This window comes from Amphiprion ocellaris, chromosome 21 (genome assembly GCF_022539595.1).
Source record: "Amphiprion ocellaris isolate individual 3 ecotype Okinawa chromosome 21, ASM2253959v1, whole genome shotgun sequence".
Taxonomy (NCBI): Eukaryota; Metazoa; Chordata; class Actinopteri; family Pomacentridae; genus Amphiprion; species Amphiprion ocellaris.
Genome location: NC_072786.1, coordinates 10008352 through 10020276, shown reverse-complemented (window position 1 = coordinate 10020276; position 11925 = coordinate 10008352).

Here is an 11925-nt window from a genome sequence, read left to right as displayed (position 1 = left end):
TAGCAAGAACAATATAGTAAAATATAATTTTATAGAGAGAAACCCAACAAGTCTAAGGATTTACTTTGAGCAGCGCTTTGGTGATAGTGGCACAACAAAATATCCCTTTTAACAGGATCAAAACCTTCAGCAGAACCAGGCTCAGGGAGAGCAGACTATCTGACTCGACCTGTCGGGGTGACGGTTAATATATTGATAATATCTGTAATGCTAACATTTGGTCATTTGCACTAAGCAAGCACTAGAACAGTTAAAAACTGCAACTGATTATGGTTTTAGAATTAAAAATTATGGAATCGCTGAGGTTATTAAAATTCAACCGAAGAATGACATAAAATTTCACAAAATTTGGCAAAAATTTTCCTGCTGTTGGAGCTATGAAAAGTACAAATCAAAATATTATCTGTACAAATTTACACACTCATAGAAGCAAGGGTGCCAGAAAAAAAAAAAAAATCAAATGTGGCATCCTTGTTGCTAAAAATAATAAATTCAAAAGTATTGCATTTAAAACTGTTCATTAAAAACAGTTATAAAAGAAAACAACCGATTTGAAAATCTGGCACCTTTGCTGCGAATAAAATAAAATTTAAAAAAAAAATAGTGCCAGACAAAAAAAATAAATAATTAAAAATGGGATATTAAAAACTGTACTGAAAAAAACATTTGGTACCAACGCTGCCAGAAAAAAAAGGGTTAAAAAATGGTGATTTATAAAAACATTAAAACAACAGTAACCTTTTGTACCACAATTACAGTACATAGCTGTTATTTAACAGAGTTTCTCTTCCAAGGCAGTTTTTGTAAATAAATGAAAAATAAATGTTAAAAAAAAAAAAAATAAAAAAATAAAATGTAAACCCTCTGAAAAAGGTCGACATGTAATGGACCATAACAGATAATCATCTGAACAATTAAACAAAAATACTCTAAATGTATTATAATTTGCATTATAAAAACTATAATAAAACCCCTTTACTGCAGAAATGCTAGTAAAGTTGCCAGTGAAAAATATGCTTATTTTGTTTGATTCTGCTGTGTTTTTACAGTGAATGAGTCCTTCTACAAGGAGAAAATCCCCGGTTGTTCCTGTCCAAGATGCTGCTACTGGAATAAAGCTCTTGATAACCATCATGCATGGCAGCGCTGCCACTGTTTCTGTGTGAACATGTGGGTAAACGAGGGCCACATTGTGAGCATGCTGCTGTAAAACGCTAAACAATATCAGCCCATTTACTATTTATAGTCCTGACACGGAATCCTAAAAAAATCATGAGAATCTGAATTAATCCGGAGCCTGGAAACCTTCAGTCTGACCCCCAGCAGCAGCAGACCGACCCTGCCTCGTATGAATTGGTGGAGAGAGTGAAGCTGAGAGGAATCACCTGGAATCTTGTTAGGTTCAATAGTTTTAGTGTGCGGAGCAGAGTGTGAGCTGCAGATCCCCGGGGAGGAACTGTGTCTCGGATTAGTTAACCCTGTCTCACCCAGGTTGCTGCTCGGCCTTATCCTCGCAGCATAAGCCCTTAATGAGTTCACTGCCTCCTTCTCTTCTTCCCTCTGCAGGCGTTTTTATTTCATCCTGGCCTTCTCTGCTTTTGCTTAGTGCTCACATTTTCCCTCTTCTTATTATTATCTTTTTCTTCACAGTTTCTTTGTTGTTTTTTTTTTTTTTTGTCTTGCTTTCCTTAATCTCACCACACATCATTTCTCTCTCTTATTCCCCAGTCTTCCTTCCTCTCTGCCCATCCCCCACCTCTTGGCATATGTTCTTCTGGGTCAGGATTAGAGCCTTTTCTTGTCAGTCATTTAGAGACAGAGTGATTGCGAACAACTGAGAAAGAGAGGGAAAATTCTCGCTTCAGCCTGCACTTTCACCAGGATGTAGCTTATTCAGTCCCTCTGTGATTTCACCCCTAAATTGTAATGCAATTTAGAACAAACGAGCACAAGATAAGCTCATTGTGGCCCACAATTTACTGAGTAATAGACTTTCACATCTTGTAATGACAACAGATGGATAAATGAGGCAATAAATGTGACAAGAAATAAGATTATTATGTAATAATTGCTAGAAAGTCTAACAAATACGTCCATGACCACCACACACACGTCTTGCTGGCTTTGAGTGGAATTTAGAAAGAGAAATGACACCGTGTATATATATCCATATGCACATTACACTCTAATCTTCATCCATTTATTTGCAGTACCCATAAGCTCTTTAAAGCCTCTGAACCTCAAAAGCAGTTGACAGGCTTGAAAGGTGTGTTGTGTTTACGAAATGGCCAAACACTGAAAATGAACCCTTTAAAAAACAAAAGTTTTTAATTGTGCATTTTTTTCAACAATTTACTGTTATTTTACAGGTTTCCTACTTGTGTTGATTTACAGGAAATAACCTCAAAATGAAAAGATTAATAGAATTTGTTCACTGCAGGAAAAAATATGGTAATTTGTTCATTTACAATGTTATAATATTATAGTAAATTATAGTAAAATCACAGAAAATATGATGAATTTGCCCATTAACTGTATTTTTTATATTAAAAAAGAAAAAAATGTTCTTTTACAATATGTGACCATAAAATTACTCCTCTTGTGCTATATTTAATTCCAATAAAATGCAACATTTTTCAGTTATTCGCTGGTATTTTCACATTTTTGAAAAAATATTTTTTTACAGTTTGACAATTTTTTTCATGCATCTTTGCCCCTTTCATGGTTTGTTTATGAAATTTGCTTTTATAATGTAGTGAGAAAAAGAGAATTGCCTCTCTGATGGCCACTGAACTGCTAATTTAGGAACCAAAAAGCAGTGGCAGTTGCGTAACTTTTTAATTTTTTTGCCCTCGGTTGAACTGCAGGCTGTGTTTACACAGAGCAGATCGGAGACAAGTGTGGAAGCACCATAAAGTGTAAATAGTAAAATATCTATAGTATGATTTTTCCATTGTTGGTGACACCTGCGGGCACTTTGACAGATGTTTATGTTCTGCAGAGTTTTGTACAGTGAATAGTCACAGGAATTCAATGTGCATTTTGTTGTTTATGATTTATAGCTGCACATATTTGAGTTCTTTTCACTTCTAGTCATGGGTGTGCTGTTTCCACAGAGGTGCAGGACTTTATATTGCAGTGAAAAATGAGCCCACAGTGAGCGTTATTTCTTCTTTGTCCCAGAAAGTCCACTTGTCAGTCTAAGCTGCTTCACATTAATCATTTGAGAATCTTCTTTCATGTTACCTGTGATTTATTCATGTGGAATTGACACCTTGTTTGTATCCCATGAAGCAGGGAAACATATATATAGAGAGAGAGCAATTTGTTTAGGCTCAAATCATGGCTCTGGGCCCCTTATAAGGCAGCAGGAGGGTCTCAGGAGGCAGACTGTTGTTACCGTGTTGGGTGCATGAGTCGCTGTGTATGTAAGCGAGGAGGCTTGTCTATTTAGGGGTAAGAAATTACCCGATGCTCCCTTTGGGAAGACAAGCGGCAGAATAAAGCCCTGCTAAACACACGCTAGGTATTCCTCAAAGACACGGTGAGGCCTTAATACAGCAGCCATGGGAGGGAGGCTTCCCTTGTCTTTTTTTTTTCTCCTCCGTCTCATCTCTCATTTCAGCTTCCCCCAGACTTCCCCCTTCAGCTCGTGGGGGTCCACAGTTGGATTATCTCTCCAAAGACTGCAAAAAGGAGCCCCGCTGTCTCACGTGAAGCGAGCTAACGGAGCAAGGGGGGTAAAAAAGAATAAAGAAAAAAAAAGAGGAAACGAGGGAGACTCTGTGATCCAATTTTCAGCTTTTTCTTTTTTGTTCGACGCTTGTTTAAACGGGATCCCAGGAGATGATGTAGCTGCGGTTTTGTAAATGAATCTGTGTGGTCTGGAGCAGTTTTTTTTTTTTTTTTTTTAATGAAAATTTCCAACTTTAAAAAAAAAAAAAAAAAACAGACATCAGCAGACAGTATTATCCTCTGAAATATTATTTCCAGGGGTCATCTAAGGGTCGACCTTACCTCGACCTGGGCTTGTTTTAAGTCCCGAAAGTTATGAGCGCAGGAAATATAAGCAGATAAAATGGGATTGAAGCGCTCTAAGCTCATCTATCGCAGAGACCCCCCTCTGTTCGGGCTTAGAGGCCGATTATGGCATATGATATTGAATCCTCTTTGGGCTGCAGCCATTGTGTGTAGCTTTGTTGTTGTATGGAGGCGATTCGTCTACGCTGCCGCTTTCGACCTTGCGTCGAGGGGCTTTTACCCCCCTCGGGTTGGGGTCAGGAGTTCAGCACAGTGCTAAGTAATGACCTTCAATCAACATCGATCACTCACTCACGGGATGCATGACTGCTTCCCTGCAGCTCAGCCAGGTGACAGCAGGCCTGGGCCTAATGTCACCCCTCACCGGTGAGCCTCCATTAGATTAACGTAATGTCCTGATTATGCCGCTCGCAGACTTTTGGTAACCACGGATGATGGCAATAACTAAAACCTTTACCGTGGGAATCCTTAATAGCATCGCCATTTCAAGGACAATAGAACATAAGTGGCGGCCAGTTTTAATTGCTCTCCGCTCCTCGCGTTGTCGCCTCCATTTATGTTTTATTTACCCTCCGAACGAACTGTTTTCAGCATAAAACGACGTTAACCTGAATGTCAGGAAAAGGATTGTGTTTCAGGGGAAAACAGGCGGCGCGCCACTGTTTAGCAGTAAACACAGAGTGCAGGTCGGTCTGACACCAAACACAGGAGGAGAGTGTCACTGAGTTGGCAGGTGTCACCCACTGAAAACCTTGATAACCTTTTAACTGGGAAGACTCACAGCTGATGACAAAACTTGTTTGTAATTGCTGGAATTTGGGTATTTGTGGCACTGAAATCCCATCTCCATGTAAAAGCCAAGGAAATGAGAAAATAACTTACTAAGAAGTTTTTAAAAATCCCTTAAGGTAATAGTTTGGCATTTTAGGAGGAACATTCTCAATATTTTGCAAATCCTTGGATGCAAAAATGTATCAGACTATTTCGCCGACATGTTTGGACTCCGTAGAACCAGACATTTTTAATCCTTGCACTCTTCTTCCTTGTCAAAACCTGCAGCCTGCATCAAAGCAATTCAACTCAAACACTGACAGCCTGGTCAGAGTCAGATTCACCCGTTTAAAAAGCCATATCGGGCCGTTTAATCCATATTCTAACCACACAAATGGCTTCATTTTCCACAAGAACAGACTTCAGTGGTTGAAAGTGGTGGAGATCCCTCCTAAAAACAGCCCAATGATGCTTAACTTAGCTTGTTTTAGTAGATTTTAAACCAAAATAACAGCTTCATATAAAATAGACAAACATGACAGAAGCATTGACGTCCTCATCCAATCTCCTCCTCATAAATTAATAATTGTACACCATGCTAGAGTGTCAACTGGCATGTTTATTGTGAACGTTCCAAACTCGGCTGTTTACCCTGTTTATTAGTGACAGCGGGTGACAGGGTGGCCCGGCTGGGGGATCGCACAGTTTTTACATACCCGGGGGTTCAGGTTATGCCGGCTGTATTTCAAGACTCGCATCAGCACAAGTTCCCGGTCAGAGTTTAACTTTTATGCCATTTTTAAAAGCTGTAGAGAATCAAAACTGTTAATTTTTGGCACATTTTAATTCTATGTGTAGAATAATGAGATTTTGATGAAATATCACAATTTTACATCTAGATTTGATTCATTTTCAGTACTGGAAGTCCCACATGATCAGTTCAAGGACTGTCAAAAAACTGAAAAATCCAACATTTCTTTCAGTTTCTGGTTGATTAAAGTTGTAATTTAGGTACATTTTTTAAAAAATATATAACATGGCTTTTTAACCTGCTGGTTTTGTGGCTTAGAGTTAAACTTGTTCCCATTTTTAAAAGCATTTTTTTTTTATGCAGATAGCTATTGTGACTGTGTAGAAATGGAAGATGGAGAATGAAGATGGTTAATTTTTGGCAAATGTTACGGAATGTGATTTTTTTTCATGAAATGTCACAATTTTCAGCTTAGATTTGGTTAATTTTCCCATCAGAACTGGGAATCACAGTTCAAGGAATCACTGGAAACCTTGGAAACCCCAAAATTCTTTCAGTTTCTAGATGATAAATGGTGTAATTTTAGTTCAAAAGATAAAATGTCTTTCGGACCTGGCTGCAGGTTTTGGGATTCAGAGGTTTAATGCAGTCAAGAATCCAGATGCTGCTTTTAGCCTCACTGTTTCTGAGGAAACTGGATAAAAAGCAGAGTTATTTTGTCTCCTCTTCATGTGGTGGTGGGCTGGTGGAGTTTTCCCTTCATGCTAACTGAGAGGTGCCCCTGTGCTCCTGTTTTGAAGCTAATGTATGGGTGGGGGAGAGGGCAGATTACCGAGGCTCATGCATGCAGCGGTTAAAGAGCGGCCTGGTTTTCCATTTCACATGAGCGCACGTCTTCGAACTCGACCAGCTGCACCTGTTGCCGCTTGTTGACCAGCGACTGTCAAATGGGTTTGTGTGCATATGGCTTTATGCTGTTTTTGCAAGCGTGTGTCGATGACGTTCGCTGCATCAAATGTCAGCGAGGCCACAAAGCGCTGACCGGCCCCTCATTTACAAGGTGCCCATTTTACCTCGAAAAAAAAAAAAAAAGAATGTGGGGCCAATCATCCATTATTCAACGTACCACCACCAGCCTCTGTTTAGCCAATAACAGCTTCTGCAAACTTCGACCCTGTAATAAGAGAGTCCACTCTAACCCCATGTCAAACCATGTCATGGAGCTGAGCGGCTTCCAAGTGTCCCAAATAGATCAAAGCCAGCTCGTTTCTTTCTCCATTTGCTGAAATAAAAACCTTATTTTATTCCCACATGGAATGAGCTTTAATTAGTTTCAATCTGTGGCCCGTTTTAGTAGGAAAAGAGAAAAGAATTGCTATTAAGTGTCATTCCGAAAGACTGCACTTTTGATTTCCAGAAGTCAGTGGAGTAATATTTTTAGACGCGGTTGGCATTTTGTGGTGCTATTTTTGTCACCAAGCCGTGCAGTTTCAAATCGGGTCAAATTATGCTTGTCACTTGAATATCCTTAAGATCTTTGTCAGTTTTATTGTCCTTTAATGTTGCTTTAAAAAACTATATGAGCTGTGTGCTGTATATGTTCCACTGTGTGTCTATGCGTGAATAGATAAATACATGTTCAGCGTGATTATTTTGACAGTCCTGCACCTCTATGGAATCAACACAATCCTGGCTTGGAGTAGAGAGAACTAAAAACATTTTTTTGCACAATATAAGAAAGTTATAAGGCTATAAATCGTGAAAAGATTTTTTATTTTATAAAAATTGGAAAAACAAAGAAGCAACATGTACAACATTTATCCAAGGTGTTGCAGATCTGGGAAAACAATTAGTGGCTCCACATACTAATAGATATTTAACTGCTCACATTTTTGTTTCTATAATTGCCTCCAGTGTGCTCTGTGTATACACAACCTGCAGTTCAGCCTAGTTGAGCTGAAAAGTCTCAGAATTTTTGTTATGCAACCGTTAGCCACAACTTTGTCAGTTGTGTTGAATAGTGCAGAATTTTTAGATTTCTACAAAATCTGGTTAGTTATTTTTGGCAAATTTTTAAATAAGACATGTACAATAAAGCACATTATGTACAAGTTATGATGAAATAACAGAACTTTAAGCTCAGTGGAGTAATATTTTTAGACACAGTTGGTATTTTGTGGTGCTATTTTTGTCACAGGGTTTCAAATCAGGTCAAGTTGTGCTTGTCACTTCAGTTCCTTAAGATCTTTGTCAATTTTATTGTCCATTAATGTTGCTTAAAACAACTTGGCTATATGACCTGTGTGCTGTATATGTTCCATTGTGTGTCCATGCGTGTCTTTCTGAACGGTTAAATACACGCTCTGTGTGATTAGCTTGACAGTTTCAAACCCAACAGTTTAAAAATTGCTGCATTTTCCGTGGATAAAAAGCCGTCTTCCCAGTCCTCTCCTCCCTTTTTTCCACCACAAACACACACTCAGCGACCCCCACGCAAACACACCAGCATCCAGGCCTTCTTTGCTTTTCTTTTGTCTCCTGTAATTAAAGCGTCCGCTTGGCCTCATTGGCCTGAAGCCACTTTATCTGAGGGAAGAGCAGAGAAAGTTGTCACATTCCTCCTCTCCATGGCAGGACCACATCATTATCCAGTGTGTGTCTGTCTCACACTCTTTCTTTTCCACTTGCCCACATTGTCTTTCTCCTCTTTATTTAATGCGATCACGCCCTCCTCTTTCCTTTCCGTCTCCCACTCTCTCTTTATTTTTACCCACAGGCCCTTCTCAAACGTGGAACAAAGGGAGGAAGTGCCCCTGACATTAGTTGCTGGGATTATTTATATCCCAGCAGTGTTGTGTTATATTTAGCACTCAGGTTATATTAGTCGCCATTCTGCCAGATTTGGAGCCGAAACCACAGGCTGTTATAGTAGATGATTGTCGAGGATTCTGCTGTTTGAGAGCACACCTACAATCACTTGGCCTTGGGTGAACACATAAGTAGCTCTCCTAATTGTATGTTTTCACTGCACTTGCCAGCTTGGCAGATTCTCTCAGCCTCTCCTCATGGGACCTTTCTCCCTTTTTTTTTTTTTTTTTTATTTTTAGTCTCCTGTACTTCTTAATGGAGCTGTTCTCCCTGTTGCATAATGACTGTATTGTGTTCCTTGGCAGCCCCCGTACGACTGATGTGTTGCTGGGTTTATTTCACACTGTTTTTGTTCTTCTTCTAAATCAGCCTCGTATAAATGATTTTGTGCCACTCCAAAATGAAGCTCATCTCATCTCTCTGACATTTTTTCCACCATTTAGTCTCCTCCTTGTGCAGCCGAAAGTCAAAAATAGACCACCATATCGTCCAGCGGTTGTATTTACGTGCAAATTGTCACTTTGCATGAGTGCAAAATGCTTATTATGGATGCACAGCATCTATTTGGAATGATTGTAGATTGCAAATCCAATGGCTAGTCACTGTCGCTGGTGGCTATGGGATGAGCCTCCCTCTCCCTCATTCTCTCTCTCTCTCTCTCTGCACAGCAAACCCACAATCCTCCCACGCTTGCACTCACTAACTCCCCATGCCTGACTCGCAACCAAATTCTGTTTAACCCAAACCAACCCACTGACCTCGGCTTTTCAAATATTCCTGTGATCCGCCCGTGGTAATCCAGCCAATAACCAGCGTTTTGGTTCAGACTACCATCAGCTGCATCTGACCAAATAAGGGATTTAGCCTTTTTCACTCCTCCTAAACAGACTTGTTGTAGTGAGATGGCACTGCAGTGTAGAGATGAAGCAAACAGTCCTCCTCTTTGGGTCAAAACTCAGTAAACATGTCCTTCTTCTGCAACTGTTAACCTGCAATTTAGCTTTTGTGTTTTGACAGTGATGTAAAATTCTTCTCACAAATATATACTGAAGTTTAAACAGGCAGCTTTAATGTCTTCAGGTAGCTAAACACATCACTTGCATATCGGAAATCAACAACGAATACATGTAGCATTTAAGGAACTTTTTCATCTTTCTGTATCCAGTACAGCATTTCTCCCAGACAATATAAAAACTAAATGCATGAAGAATCTTCAGTCATTCCTGCAGTTCTAAGAGGGATGTCGAGAATGCCCTGTTTATTCTGCTGCTATCACAACCCAACTTCAGATAAGTGAAAGAAAGCAATTGGTGACTGGATCACAATAGTTGGTATAGTTATTTTCAACAGGTGTATGAATAACTGTCCAACCTTAATGGCAGTATGTTCAAAAGCTGTTAAGACTTTCCACTCAAAGCCACAAATATGAACTTCATGGTGATGCTAAAGGAGAAGATGAGGTTACCAATCTGTGTAATGCTTTCTATGTTCAATTCGGACCATGAAAAATGGGTTTGAAGCTTTCATAACCCTTTATTTACGACGTCACACTGAATAACTGTCACTTGGTTTAATTTCTAGACATTCATGTTTGGGTTGTTGCTTCAGAATAAGATTTTGGAGCAAAAAAATATTGTTTTTACATTTTTGATTGGACTGTATAATTAGCGAGTGGGCCATGGACTCAGTCAGCCAAGTAAATTGTGCATATAGTGTATGTAAATACGCTACTTACAGTATGTTAAGCATGAATACAATGATACAAACAACAATAACGCAGTTTGTAGGTTTGTTTACTCTTTCATTCATATACTTATCCATTCACACATGCTATATTTGAGGATTTGTATGAGTGCACATACACACAACCTTTGGGTCAGGTGGTGGGGGCGTGAAAGCGAAGACAAGAAACCAAAATATTGGCTCTGTGATAAAAACAGACACAGTTACATGACAAATGTTCACATCTCTGTCAAAAGAACAAAAAACATCCTCTTTTTCCAACACTAAATTTGTTCGACCTACAAATAAAAATGTCAGGACAAGATGACTTTGGCTTGCTGAGCTATTTCTTGACTGCAAGCTGCTGAATTTTCATGGTCCATTCTTCATTGTGAAACAACAAATTCTGCTCACTGTTTATGTCTGCTACTACCAACAAAGCCCAAGATAGAAGCTGGTGAGTTCACCTGGCAACACCTACTGGAGCCGAGAAGAGGTGGTAAGTGGATGAGTAACAAGTCATATGTGGAAAAAAAATAGCTCAGATTGCATAACTTCTGAGCAGAAAGTGCTACTATTTTGTTTTCATCTGATTTTTTCTACATTTTTGAATTTGCACTTCAATAAGGAGGAACATGAAAATACTAAAAACATGCAGATAGATTCAGTTAACATTGATATCCTTAAGTGTTTGTTTTCACTGTTATAGACTGATTCATCAACAGAATCAGAAATTTTAGTCCATTTAGCTTGTATTCTATGATCTAAAAGTAACTGTGTGGGTTCACAAGAGGCGGCGACTAGAAAACTCTCAGGGACGTCCCAGTCAGACATCTCACATTGCAACGAATGTCTGACTCCGTAAACAGGGCAACAGGCCTGAGATAAGATGCAGCCAGAAAGGAGAAGACAGAAACACTGAGATAAATACAAACACAGACACAACTATGCTGTAATCCTGATGGAAAGATACATTTTCTGACTTCTGGAGAAGTCTGGAGAGAAATAAAACATTATAGCTCTTGTCAGAAAGGCTTTCCCAGGATGATTAAAGCATTTTGTAACCTTTTCACCATTTTTGTCCATGTTGGTTGCTCAAGACAGTGAACCTTGATTTTAGATTTTTTTTCCTTCCCCAAAGTTAAGCACCTCTAAAGCCTTAGAAAGTACTTTACAGATGCATTGTTGCACTCTGTGTACTATTTTCTAGCTCTCTTGAAGTTCATTGGAAGGATCCCATTCAAATTTTTGCAATAGACCTTTGGACCATCGTGGACCTTCACATATGTCGATGGACTATTTCTTAAATTAGAAGAGTCATCAAAGAACAAGCAGAGACTCCAGGAAATTATTGGTCCTGCCCAAGGAATTGCCAGGGACGTACCTTAAAAACAACAATCGTCCTTCCACAAAAGGATATTTCTATACAACTAAACTGCATTCTTATTTGTGTTTTGAAAGAAATGCAGTCTTGTTCTGAAACAAATGTATTTTTCTCCTGTCACATAGTAGATATGTTTGAAAGAAACACAAAGTTCACATTAGGACGTAGAACGGATTGATAGAGGTCAACCACTGATCCTTCACCCAGGAGATTTATCATTCTTAATTTTCAGTGTGACCCTTTGGTTAAGTTTAGGGACCAAAACTATATGGTTTAGTACAGGAAAATATGGTTTTGGAGTAAAAATACAACCCTGCTAGAGCAGTTTGTCCTACATTTTCAGGCTTTCAGGGTTAGCAGAAAAAGAGCAAGAATGAAGCAATAAGAT